General features: G+C 41.6%; 1 long non-coding RNA gene across 1 annotated transcript in view; it reads left to right on the top strand.

Moving 5' to 3' along the window:
• The window catches only part of LOC137208441 (uncharacterized), a 158,635-nt gene that overhangs the window by 29,643 nt on the left and 116,434 nt on the right, over window positions 1–12,558 (top strand). The window contains exon 3 of the long non-coding RNA XR_010935639.1: window positions 631–759. This is a non-coding gene — a long non-coding RNA (uncharacterized lncRNA). The remainder of the gene's footprint in view (window positions 1–630; window positions 760–12,558) is intronic.

The raw sequence follows: 12,558 nt of genomic DNA, 5'->3' as shown, positions 1-12,558 counted from the left end.
CCCCTGCATCAGCAGGCAGACTCCCAACCACTGCGCCACCCGGGAAGCCTGTTTTTTTTTTTTTTTTGATGTGGACCATTTTTAAAGTCTTTATTGAATTTGTTACAATACTGCTTCTGTTTTTATGTTTTGGTTTTTTTGGCCACAAGGCATACAGGATCTTAGTTCCCTGATCAGGGATCGAACCCGCACCCCCTGCATTGGAAGGTGAATTCTTAACCACTGGACCACCAGGGAAGTCCCTATTTCCATACATATTTTCTGTTTTGTTCTGTAAAAATTCAAGAATCCCATCAGGTTAGCCAGAGAAAGTGATTACCTGCTATGATAGGTAAGAAAACAAAAGGACAGAGGTCAAGAGAAGTTGCAACTTGTTTGATGTCACCCAGCAAGTTAGTGGAAGAGTCTGGATTAAGATCCAGGTAAATCAATCAATCAATCAGTCAATCAATCCAGGCCAATAGCCTAATTCTGTGCCCTTTCCACTAATCTATATTGTACTGCTGCTCCAGCTCTCCAGTTCTCAAAAATAATGGAACTGCCTGAACTTACTGGGCTCAAGAGAGGTCTCAGCTTATGCACAGCCAATGACTGCCTCTCTATTTATGACTTTGTCCTGTTGCTCCACAGATGCTGAAGATGAACAGACAGGATCTCTCAGGAATAAAAGATGTCTTCAAACAAGGGAGATCCAGAAAGGCCTCTGTCTTCCAGGCTTGCCTACAGCCTTACGTGGCTCACATGCCAAGATGGGAAGAGGTAAGTCTGAGCTTTGGTTGATACCACTACCCAGAAGGAACCAGAGGGGAATGAATTTTGCACAGTGGGGAACACTCTTTCATATGATGTGCGCTAAAATGCTATGAACTATTTAAAACCCTTCCCATGCAATGCAACGCAGGGTGGCATGGAAAAGAGCAAAGAACTCCAGCATTGCAAGCCCTTCTGGGGTCACCAAACAATAGGCATTGTATTGATGGGAGTTACTCTGTGTGTATATATACAGTCAACAAGGAATGTACTCAGTCTAAACTTTAAGCCGTAGTAAACATAGCAACCAAGAGTTCTTCAAAGTTAGTATTTCTAACCTTGGTCTATGAAAGCATCTATTCCGAGTGCTATAACAAGCTACTCTCAAATCTCACTGGAATAACACAAGAAAAGTTTACTTCCCACCTGTGTCACAATGAGGTAGTGGTTGTATGGGGGAGAGGGGGCTGAACTCCTTGCGATCACGGAAGAGGTGACATCATCACCTCTGCCGCATTCCATTGGCCAGGGCTCAAAGAATGGTTCCCATTGCTTGGGAGGCTGGGAAATGAGTTTTCCACTGTGCTCAGGAGAAAAAGAAGAATTTGGGTAAACACACAGCAATCTCTCTGCTTCATCAACATAAACGGGCTCAGAACTTAAATGGTAAAGGACACAGAAGAGGGCACCAAATAGATTAGAACTGGGACAGTGAAAAGAAAAAAAGATCTGAACAGAATTGCAGAGATATTTGTCTATAGACAAATCTCTGGTAAGAAGGACGTGGAAATTGATTCCAGAACTAGGGTGTCTATTATTGATAGCTCTGGGACCGTGTAACGAAGTGCACACAGTTCTCATTTCACGGTTGGAGTCAGTCATTCTCAGTTGGCCATTTTTGTTGTCTTTATAAGGTCATGGGTTAAAGAACCCTACTGGGTATTTCTAACATGAGGTGTCTGGGCAGGGAGAGTCTTGCTGACAACTGAGGTCAAGATTCTGGGCCCAGGGCACAGAGCAGGAAGGGGTTCACCTTCAGGATGGCCACCCTGGGCAGGCCTATTCCTGTCTGCTGTGCTCCACACTTCCCTTCCACCCTGGAGAAACTAGTGAGCCAGCAAGTCTCAACCGCAGGGTCCCTGGCAGGGTTATTTTGAAATCACACACCATGACAAATCTCAGGGAAGTTACAAAACAAACAACAATAACCAAGGCATCCCAGCTATTTTAAAAAGAGCTGGAGATTCATTACTTCAGGCCCAAATTCCTGTGAGCTTGGCAACCACTCCATTCTGAAACGAACATCCCTTTCCCAGCCGCGATGTTTAAAAAACACAGCTAAGCTCTATTCTCTGATGTATAAGCCTTCTGTGACCTCAGAAATGTGAGTGTCTATGCGGGAGGGCCCATGAGAGTGGGTTTATGAGAATATGTCTGTGTTAGAGTGTTTGTCTGGGTGATTGTGTATATTTGTGTTACTCGTGTACCTGCATGTGTGTGTTTGCATGTTTGTGAAATTCAGACCAGGACAGAGGAAGGCAACTCAAGTGGCTCCAACTTTTACCTTAAATCATGTGAAATTCTAGTTAATTGGCTCTGAAGAGAATTAGAAACCCGCAGGTAACTGATATTAGGGCTGTTAAGAACCTCCCGGAAGACCTAACCCTTGCTGGCTCTGTAATCACAAGCACCTGCAAAGTTCTGCCTGGCTGAGGAGAGAGCAGGGTGCACCTGGCAGCCAACATCTGCTTGGAGGAAGGAAGACAGGGCTCCAACCCTGAGCAGAAGAGGGCCATCCCCTCTCCTGTGCTCTGCTGTCACGCTCAGGTGCACTGTGCGTGGGTCTGCCTGTCAGTTGGCGCTGAATCCTACCACGCTGTTCCAGGTCTGACTATCTTCTCTGTGTTCCCAAAGACCTGCTGCCCCTGCCTGTGTGCACCCAGGAACACTCTGGTTTCTATAACAACAAACCCCATCCCCCCAGAGTTTCCTCTCGCTCTGCGCAAGGCCACCTGCCAATCTGTGCTGACTTCCCCAGCCCTCAGCCTGGCCCCTCCAGACGTGCTGTGCCTGTCCCCACCCAAACACCAGCACTGAGCATCTGTGTTTCCCAGGAGGGCAAAGAGGGAAATGGAGACTCAGTAAATGTCAATAAAAGCAGAGCTTCTCTAAGTCATTCTGATCTTGGCACAGTTCGCATTTCCTCCAGTACTGCTTTATCTAGGTTCTTGGAAGCTTGCAGTGAGACTAGGAAATCGGCTGTCAATTGGCTTGTGGTGATGTTTTCTCAATAATCTTTTTGAAGGGCAGTTGAATTCAAGATGTTTTCAGATCTAGAAGCAGAATCATGCTGTATTTATGGCCATGATACCTTTTGGTGGAGTTGTCTTTTCATTTGTAGGGTTTTTCTCAGAGTCCAAATTGGGGGAAGGAAACAGGTGAGGTGTTGCTCTGTGACCTTGCTGCAAACTGGAAGGAATCAGGTTTGCACGCTCAGGGCTTAAGGATTGTGATTGTTGTTTTGTGACTGGATTCACATCTGCAGTCATCCTCATAACCCGAAGAGCCGCTTGACTAATGTGTGCCGTGAAGGCACGAACACAACTGGCTATTCTAAAGCAGAAGCGGCGGCTCAGGGCACTGCAGGCTTAATAAGCAATCGTCCTTACAGCTGTAGGGCCCGGCGTGAGCATCAGTCCTCTGGGTGAATTCGGGGCTGGTTCCTTCCCTACCAATCTTGGTTGCTAAGAGTAGGTGACCTCACCAACTATTTTAGCAACTTTTACTGCTGGAATCATTCTCTTGGGAACCTCAGAAGCTGGCAAAATAAATCCTTGTACTCTGTTTATATTCTGACAGCACTGACTAAAAGCCTCTCCTTTGAAGAGAAAAGGCTCATCCCAAGCAAAGGCAACTGATGGAATAGATTCCCCTTGTGTGGCGTATGAATAATAGTAATTGCGTAGATGTTGATAAGTTTTACAGGCTCCAGAGTCTTCGCATGAGCTCCTTTTCATTTGTTGTTTGCAGTTACCACATGAGGGAGGCAGGGCTGACCTTGACTGGCAACCCTATCAGCAGCTCAGTGGGATTAAATGACTTGCCAGTGTCACACGGTGAGTCGTTGGCACAGATTGCAACGCAAACATTCAGACAAATAAGTTAGCTGGCTTTCCATTCTGCCATGACACTAAACTTCTAAAATAATCCTGTGGATTTTTAAAAAAATGTAACGGCCGCTCATGCCTAAGCCCCTGGAAAATTCACAGGCTGATGAAAGGGGTCCATTTTGGTGATGCAAGTAAATACCAAGCTGCTGATTTTGAGCAAACGCAGCCAATGCAAGTAAACATGATATTTTCATGTATTCATCCATTTGAAAGAAATCCGATGGCAGGAATTTGCTCCCAAATTCGCAGATTTTCGCGTGTGCCAGCATCTGTACAAATGCGTGTCGTTCTCTGCAACCTCCATGCCCATAGGAGGAGATAGATTCCCTGAGCATGAAGATGAGACAGGGCCTTAGAGATAATTTGCGCCACCCGTTCTACAGGGACGGGAAGCAGCTTCAGAGAGCAGTGCCTTACACAAGGTCACACTGTTAAGAAGTGTCAGAAGTCAGACCAGAGCCCAGACCTTCAGACACCACAGTCAGTTTGGAGTGACGCCTCTGAGCCCCTGAGTGGTTCCAAGTCACTAAAATAACCACTAAATTATGCTCAGGGCAGTACTTAAGCAGATGAGTGCAGTCAGGCCCTTTTAGCAGGATTTAGAGCAACAAAAGTTGGAATCAAAGGCCTGCAGCTTGTTTGAGGTTGTTCTGACAGTGGGTCTCTCCAGAGGGCAGGCTCACTGGAAATCAACCTCAGCTCTGCTTTGCCTTAGAGCCTCGGCATTGGTGTGTGAAGCCAGGGCTGGCTGGTGCCTGGTGTGGTGTGATGGTGGGGACAGGGTTTGGCCTTGGGCTCCCTGTGCTTTCCACATGGCTTCATTTATCAGCCAGGACACAGTGCGAGTCCCAGAAAACCAGGCCAAAACAATTGTGACCAATGGCACAAGGGGTGACGGTGTTTATTCAGGGGCTTTCTCAGAAGGCTTTCCAAATAGTCCATGGGGAGGTTTATTTTCAGACCTCAGTCCAAGACCAAAGCACTTAGAGTTATGTCAGCCTCTTTGCTCAAAGTGTCCCTGAGCTGCTTTCAGCAAGCTTCTCAAAGAATCACACAGACTTAGCGACTTGAACTGTGTCTCTGAAGGAATGGTCTGAGACCAGACTCAATAGCAGACTTTCCTGTGCGTCTCTGTACAGGGACTTAATCAGATAAAATTGTGTTGAGGGCTGCTCCTGTGCTGTGGTAGATGCCACGTGTACTGCTCTGACCCCTACCTGAGGACCAAGGCATGTACCCTCCCCCGCCAGGTGCCAGGAGCGTTGCCCATGGATGACCCACAGCTGAGTCCCTCCCCAGGGATTACCTTTCGAATATCACTCAGGATCACAACCCCTTCCCAGGGAACAGCCTGCATCTGATAACTGGTCATTGTCAGGGGTACAAAGGATCGGCCCCTTTGCTCAATTCAGGATATGTTTGCAGGGCTACCCCGGCTCCAGAGCTCCCTGTGGGATTGGCTAGGGCCTCTGTGCTGCTGCCCCAAAGTACGACCCTCTCTGCCCAGGCCGGCTTCACTCACGCCTGTATGATGTTGTCCCCCAGAGCACTCCCAGTTAACCACCTACATGCAAATCTTTGTCCCAAAATATCACACACACGCACCCCGCCCCCTGCCTTCTTTGGGGCCAGAATCTTGACCCTTGTCAAATGGCCATCAACCTCTAGGCCATATCAACATGCCTAGAAATCTTCTTTTATCAAGATTACCAAAGAAATCTGCATTAATTTCCTGTGGCTGCTGTAACAAATTACAACAAACTTGGTGAATCAGAAGTGGGAAATCAGTTTCACTGGGAGCAAATCAGGGTGTTGGCAGGGCTGGGCTCCCTTTGGAAGCTCTAGGGGAGAATCCATTCCCTGCCTTTTTCAGTTTCTAGAGCTGAATTCTTTGCGTTCCTTGGCTCAAGGCCCCTTCCTCCATTTCAAAGCCAGCCACAGAGCATCTTGCTTCAGTGGTCACATTCCTTCTTATTCTGTCATATCTCCCTCTGCTTCCCTCTTATAAGCACACATGTGATTGCAGTTAGGGCCCAGCTGGATAATCCAAGATAATCTCCCCATCAAGAGCCTACAGTTAATCCCACAACAAAGTCTCTCTTGCCATATCTGGCAACATTTACAGATTCTAGGGGTTAGGCCTGGATATCTCTGCAGGCCATTGTTTAGCCTGCGCAGAATCATAGAGTAAACCCTGGGGGACACACATTCTGATTTTGATTTGTACTCTGTAGTTGTTTACCTGAAAGTGAGGAGGCCCCCAGATCTTCCTTTTGCAATCCATTTGCTACTGTCCCAACTAGCCTGGTCTCAGCTAGGAAACCTACTTCTTGATTCTGGCCTTTATTATGAAACAACAGTAATTCTTACTTGCTAATGCTAGAACTTGTTCTCTGTTCTTTGTCTCTCTCTTTCTCTGTCTCTCTCTCTTTTTCTTCCTTTCTAACCATCTAACCCACCTAATTTTGCGTCTGCAGTCACCCTCGTGGTTGTCTGGTCTATGCTGGGATAACATTCTTAGGCATGCTATAGCCTGGGGTGTGGAAGGAGTGGATAAGGGAGGGGAGTGGGATAGCGGTTTAAGCCTAATTGTCAGATTCCTGTCAATTCTGTAAAGCATCCTCTGTTAGTAGCAACTTGGGATGATACCATATGACCCTTCAGGTAGGGATTTGAAGAAAAATCCTCACATAGTCATTGACCAGAAATAAGGCTGATCTGAAATTTTGTTGGTTCCAAGAAATCCTCTGCAATCTCATTTCTTCCCTTGCCCCTAATTCTTTTAGCATATTGTTTCTACCTCTTTTATGGACCGTGTATCTTGGTCTGTATATTTGTCTTCCCCACCAGACTGTGAGCTTCTCTTTTTCTAAGACTTTTTTTAGAGCAGTTTTAGGCTCACAGCAAAAATTGAGAGGAAGGTACAGCGATTTCCCATATAGCCCCTGCTCACACACACACGTAGACTCCCCCAAAATCAACATCCCCCACCAGAGTGGTACATTTGTTACAATCGATGAAGCAACACTGTAAGTCCATAGCCTACATTAGGGTTCACTCTTGCTGTACATTCTGTGGGTTTGGACAAATGTATAATGACGTGGATCCACTACTGTAGAGTAGTTTCATTGCCCTAAAAATCCTCTGTGCTCCGCAGATTTATCCTCCCCACCCACAGCCCCCCAAATCCTGGCAACCACTGGTCCTTTTACTATATCCATAGTGAGATCCTTTTTTTCATCTCTCTCCCAATCATCTCTTTTTTTCATCTCTCTCCCAATAAGCCAATTATCCTGGGAGAACATGGCCTCTGCAGAAGATCCCTGCTATATGAAGTCCATGAAATGGCCTGGAATCCCAGCAGCCCTGTTTATGACATGTGCACAGTGAGAGGCGCCGTCATCCAGTGACGTCTTGGCAGTCAGAGGGAGCTTGTGACTGTCACCTGTAGACATGACAGCCAAGCATGTGACCTTGGAGAAAGCCCTTCAGATGGGTCTTTCCTTGTTGCATTTATATTTAGCTCAAATGAAAAACTGCAGTTGTTTTCCTCAGTGGCAGGTACCAAACAATAGCTAAAAAGGCTAAGGAATAATTGATACCATTCTCATTAGGACATGTGGTCCTTCAATTTGGGACCACATCTCTCTGACAACTGACTTTCCTATACCTGCCCCAGGGAATGTGCACAAATGTTTGTTGTATTAAACTTCACTGCAGAAGACTCAGAGGGAAAAGGCTTGAATTCTGGTTCTTAGCTTTGAAAAAATGTTTCTATATTTTAATTTTTTAAATTAAGAACTATTTCAAACATATCAAAAGGACAGAAAATAAAACAGACCACCATATGGCTAACAGCCAGATTAAACAGCTGTTAATATTTTTCCATTTACTTTAGGTCACTTGTAACAGAAGCCAGATTTAAACAAACAAACAAACAAACAGCTAACTACCCTCCCCACTCCCCTTTCACTCTTATCCCTTCTTTTCTTCCCTCTGTAGAGGTATCTCTGCCTCAAGTTGGTATGTGTTGGTCCCATGTATGATTCTGGACTTTCACTAAATATCTATGTCCAAAACAACGTTTACTATCATTTTATGTACATTCAGAATTTACTTAAATGGCATTATGTTGTCTATATTCTTCTGCAGCTTACTTTTCTCACTCAACAGTGTATTTTAGAGACTTGTTCAGGTTGTATTGATACAGTGTAGACCTTGTTCATTCATTCTAACCACAGCCTAGTACACCACAGTTTCTCCATTTCTCTATGGAGGGACGGTTAGTTAGTTAGTTGCTTTTCTGTGGTTACTGCAGTCAACATGGTTGGGGACGTATCTTTGTGCACGTGTGCATTATTTCTTTAGTGTAGATATCCAGAAGTGGGATTGCTAAGTCATAGGGAATGTACTTCCACCTTTCCTCAATATTGACAGAATGCTCTCCCAAGTGGTTATACCAATTCACATTCTACCAGATTAGAAATTCCTATTTTCCTGCAACTTCACCATGTGAGACTTATATTTTTCCAGTCTGATAGTATGAAAGGCACTTTATTGTCTTAATTTACATTTCCCAGATTACATATAAGCTTAAGAATTTTTGTATGTTTGCTAGCAGTTGTGTGTGTGTGTGTGTGTGTGTGTGTGTGTGTGCACAAGGGAGACGGAAAGGGAGAGACCAGTTCTAATCCTTTGCTCCTTTGAAAACACTGGTTTATCCTTTTCTTATACTTTTGTAACTGTCCTTTATTTATTCTAAAGTTATTATTTGAATTGCAAATATCTTCTCCCAAACTGTATCTAGCCTATTTATTTTGTTTACATTATCCTCTGTTGTAAAAAACTTTAAAATTTTAATGTAGTCAAAATCATAAATCTTTTAAAGATTTGTGGGTATTCTTTATTTAATAAATCTGTTCATGATTCTACATCCAAAATATTCTCCCATATTGTTTTCTAAAAATTCTAAATTTTTGCTCTTCACATTTAAATTTTTGTCCATCTGGAATTTACTTTTGCTTATATGGTGAAGGAGGAATCTAATTTTATCTTTTTCCAAATAGAAAGTTAAGTGTTTCAGCATCTCGTAAGGATAGTCCAGCCTTTCTCAGTGTTTGAAATGCCATTTCTGTTAAATACAAGTTCCCATGCATAAGTGGGTCAGTTCTTCGTCTCTTTATAACATTCTCTCGGTCCATTTGTCTATCCCTGCACTATAATGTAATTTTAACATTATTATAGCTAATAGCTACACTTAGTAGTTGGTACAGTGAGTCCCCTCATTCTCTGTCCTCAAATTTGGTTTTTTGTTTTCCAGCTTTACTGAGATATAGTTGACAAATAACATTTTTAATTTGTACAACGTGATGATATATATGTATTATGAAATGATTACCACAATAACATTAGTTACCACGTCCATCACCTCACACAGTTACCATTTATATGTGTGTGTGTGTGTTGAAACATTTAAGATTTACTCTCAGCAAATTTCAGGTATACAATACAGAATTGTTGACTTTAGACTCAAATTTGTTTTGACTTCCATTAGTCCTTACTCTTCCAATATTTTAGGATTAGCTAGATGATTCATATGAAACATGCTATTGGAATTGATACAGGTAGTGCATCTAAATAGATTAATATGGGAAAATGTTGCCATTTGTATAATATGGAGCTTCCCGGTCAGAAATGTGATCTCTCTCTCTCTACGTAGGTCTTCTTGATAAAGGATACATTTATATTATTTAATACAGATTTATATGTTTCCCTGTAAAGATGGTATACATTTTTGTTAGCTATATTATGAGGTTTTTATAGTGTTTGCTACAGCTGTAAATAGTATCTTTTTGAAAATTACATTTTCCAACAATTTGTTGCAGATGTTCAGGAAACATTTTTAAAAATCAATTTTAAATTAGGCAACTTGTTAATTCCCTTATTTCTTTTAATAGCTGCCTATTCTCTTCTCTTGGATTTTTGAAGATAGTATCCACAAATAATGATACTCTTATTTTTTCATTTTGAATCTTTATTCATTTTATTTCTTCTTCTTGTCATTACTTCATTGTCTAGGACTTATAAAGTACTAGGGAATAAGGGCTTTTGAGAATAGTCATCCTTGTCTTATTCATGAACATAAGTGAAATTATTTTAGAGATACACTGAGTATAACTTCTACTGTAGATTAATAGTAGATAAGATTTCTTGGGTTATTCTTTTTATTCCTAGTATGCTAAGAGATTTTGGTTATGAATGGGTATTGCATTTTATCAAATGCATTTTCTGCATCTTTTGAGGTGATCACGTCTTTTTTCTTATTTATCATGTGTGTAGCAAATTACACGAATAGCTTTCCTATTGTATTCTATTTCTAAGCTTCATTTCTTGAGTAACCCAGAGTGGCTATGATGTATTATTTTAACACTGCTAGGTTCAGTTTGCTAGTTTGATTTCAAAATTGTGTATATTTCTTGTAAATGAAATTCTCCTGTATTTCCCTTTTTTGTAATGTTTCTTCCAGTTTCTGTTGTCAAGGTTATATTATTATCACATAATGAGTTGGAAAGCATTTCCCCTTTTGCTTTTTTCTGGAACAGATTGCATAAGATAGGAATTCACTTTTCCTTGAAAGTTGGGAGAAACTTACCTGTAAAACTCCCTGAAGTATCAGCTCTTTTTTGTGGATAGATTTTTAAGTTACTGATTAAATACTTAAAAAGCCATGTCTATTCAGCTTTTCTTTTTTAAAAAAAAATTAATTAATTAATTTTTGTCTGAGTTGGGTCTTTGTTGCTGCGCGTGGGCTTTCTCTAGTTGCGGCGAGCAGGGGCTGCTCTTTGTTGTGGTGCGCAGGCTTCTCATTGCGGTGGCTTCTCTTGTTGCAGAGCACGGGCTCTGGGCACGCAGGCTTCAGTAGTTGTGGCACGTGGGCTTCAGCAGTTGTGGCTCGTGGTTCTAGAGCGCAGGCTCAGTAGTTGTGGCACACGGGCTTAGTTGCTCCGTGGCATGTGGGATCTTCCCGGACCGGGACTTGAACCCGTGTCCCCTGCATTGGCAGGCGGATTCTTAACCACTGCACCACTAGGGAAGCCCTTTTCTATTTCTTTTTGAGTTATATTTTCTGGAAGTGTTTCCATTTCATCTAAAATATCAATATTACAATAAAGTCATACATGGTAGTCTCAGGACTTGGACAATTTATATTATATCTATGGTTACATCTTTTTTTTTTCTTTCCCAGAATGGTTCATTTGTACCATCTTTCTTTTTTTCTCCTGATCTTTTGCCTTTGTTGGCCATCTCAGTTGTTTGTTTTCTATTTTATTAATTTTTACTCTTATCTGTATCTTCTTTCCTTTGTCTTTTCTTGGGTTCATGCTGTTATTTCTTCTTCTGACTTCTTTAACTAGATATGTTCATTAATACTCAAACTTTCTTCTTTACAGGTTTCTGTATATATGTGTGTAAATATATGTATGTGTGTATATATATATAAAATCTCCATAATTTTCTCTCTGATTGTACTTCTTTAGCTACATCTCACAATTTTGATATGTAGTTTTTCCCTGGTCATTCAGCTCTAGATACTTTAAATTTTCCATTATGACTTCTATTTTAACCCATTAATAATCCAGAAGTGTTTAAATTTTTTCAAACATATGGTTCCTTTTTTGTAGTTACATTTTTGTAATTTGTTTCCAATTTAATAGCATTTTGAAAGGGAATGTGGTCTGTATGATATTGATTCATCTGTTACTATATTAGATACTTGCTTTGTGGCCAAGTGTGTGGTCATTCAAAAATAAGTTCAATGTGTATTGTCTAACTGTTAGATATAAGAAATGTCATGTTGAAGTTATTAAATGTGTTTTTTAAATCTTTTATAAGTTTACTAATTATTTTGTTTGAGCTATTTAAGATTGAGCATTGTGTTAAAATATCTTATTATGATTGTGGATTTCTTGATTTTTTTCGCCATTGTGGTCATTTGTGGTTCATATATTTTGAAACTACCTTCTTAAAAGTCAGCAATTTCAGAATGCTTTGATCTTTCTGATAGACAATTCCTGGCCTGTCTGTATAATAATTCCTCCTTTGTTTCCACTCCTTCTTCTTCTGGGAACTATATCAGGTCCAGGGGATACTGCCACCATTGCCCATACTGCATTCCCACTGTTCTAGGATTAAGGTTTAGACCCTACCTCTGAGAAGCTTTTGCTAACTTCTACTGAGGTTTGCAGCCACTGATGCTCTTTATGCTTCCACTCATGTACCCCCTTGCTTGAGGTCCACCGCCTTGGGGGAGCATTTCCCCTTATTTTGTGACTCAGCTTTTAGCTATCTCCCAGTTTTGCTAAAATTGGAGGTCAACTTTTACTTTTTTTCTTCTTGTTGCTTTTGGATGTTTTCCAGGAAATACCAACTTTTGTTGTCATCTTCACACTAGAATTTTGACAGAATGAAACCTCAAGTGAATCAGTATCTTTGCCTGCCTCCTGAACATTGCCTTAGTCCTTTCATTCTGACCATTCTTTCTTGTATTATATGCTCGTTTTGTCTACTATTTCAGTTTTTATAACCCCCAAACAAATCATCATTATATTGCTTTGTGAACAGTGTTCATTTAGACTTG

This window comes from Pseudorca crassidens, chromosome 16 (assembly GCF_039906515.1).
Source record: "Pseudorca crassidens isolate mPseCra1 chromosome 16, mPseCra1.hap1, whole genome shotgun sequence".
Taxonomy (NCBI): domain Eukaryota; kingdom Metazoa; phylum Chordata; class Mammalia; order Artiodactyla; family Delphinidae; genus Pseudorca; species Pseudorca crassidens.
The sequence above is the reverse complement of the archived record's forward strand: the minus strand, read 5'-3'. Positions and strand labels throughout refer to the sequence as shown.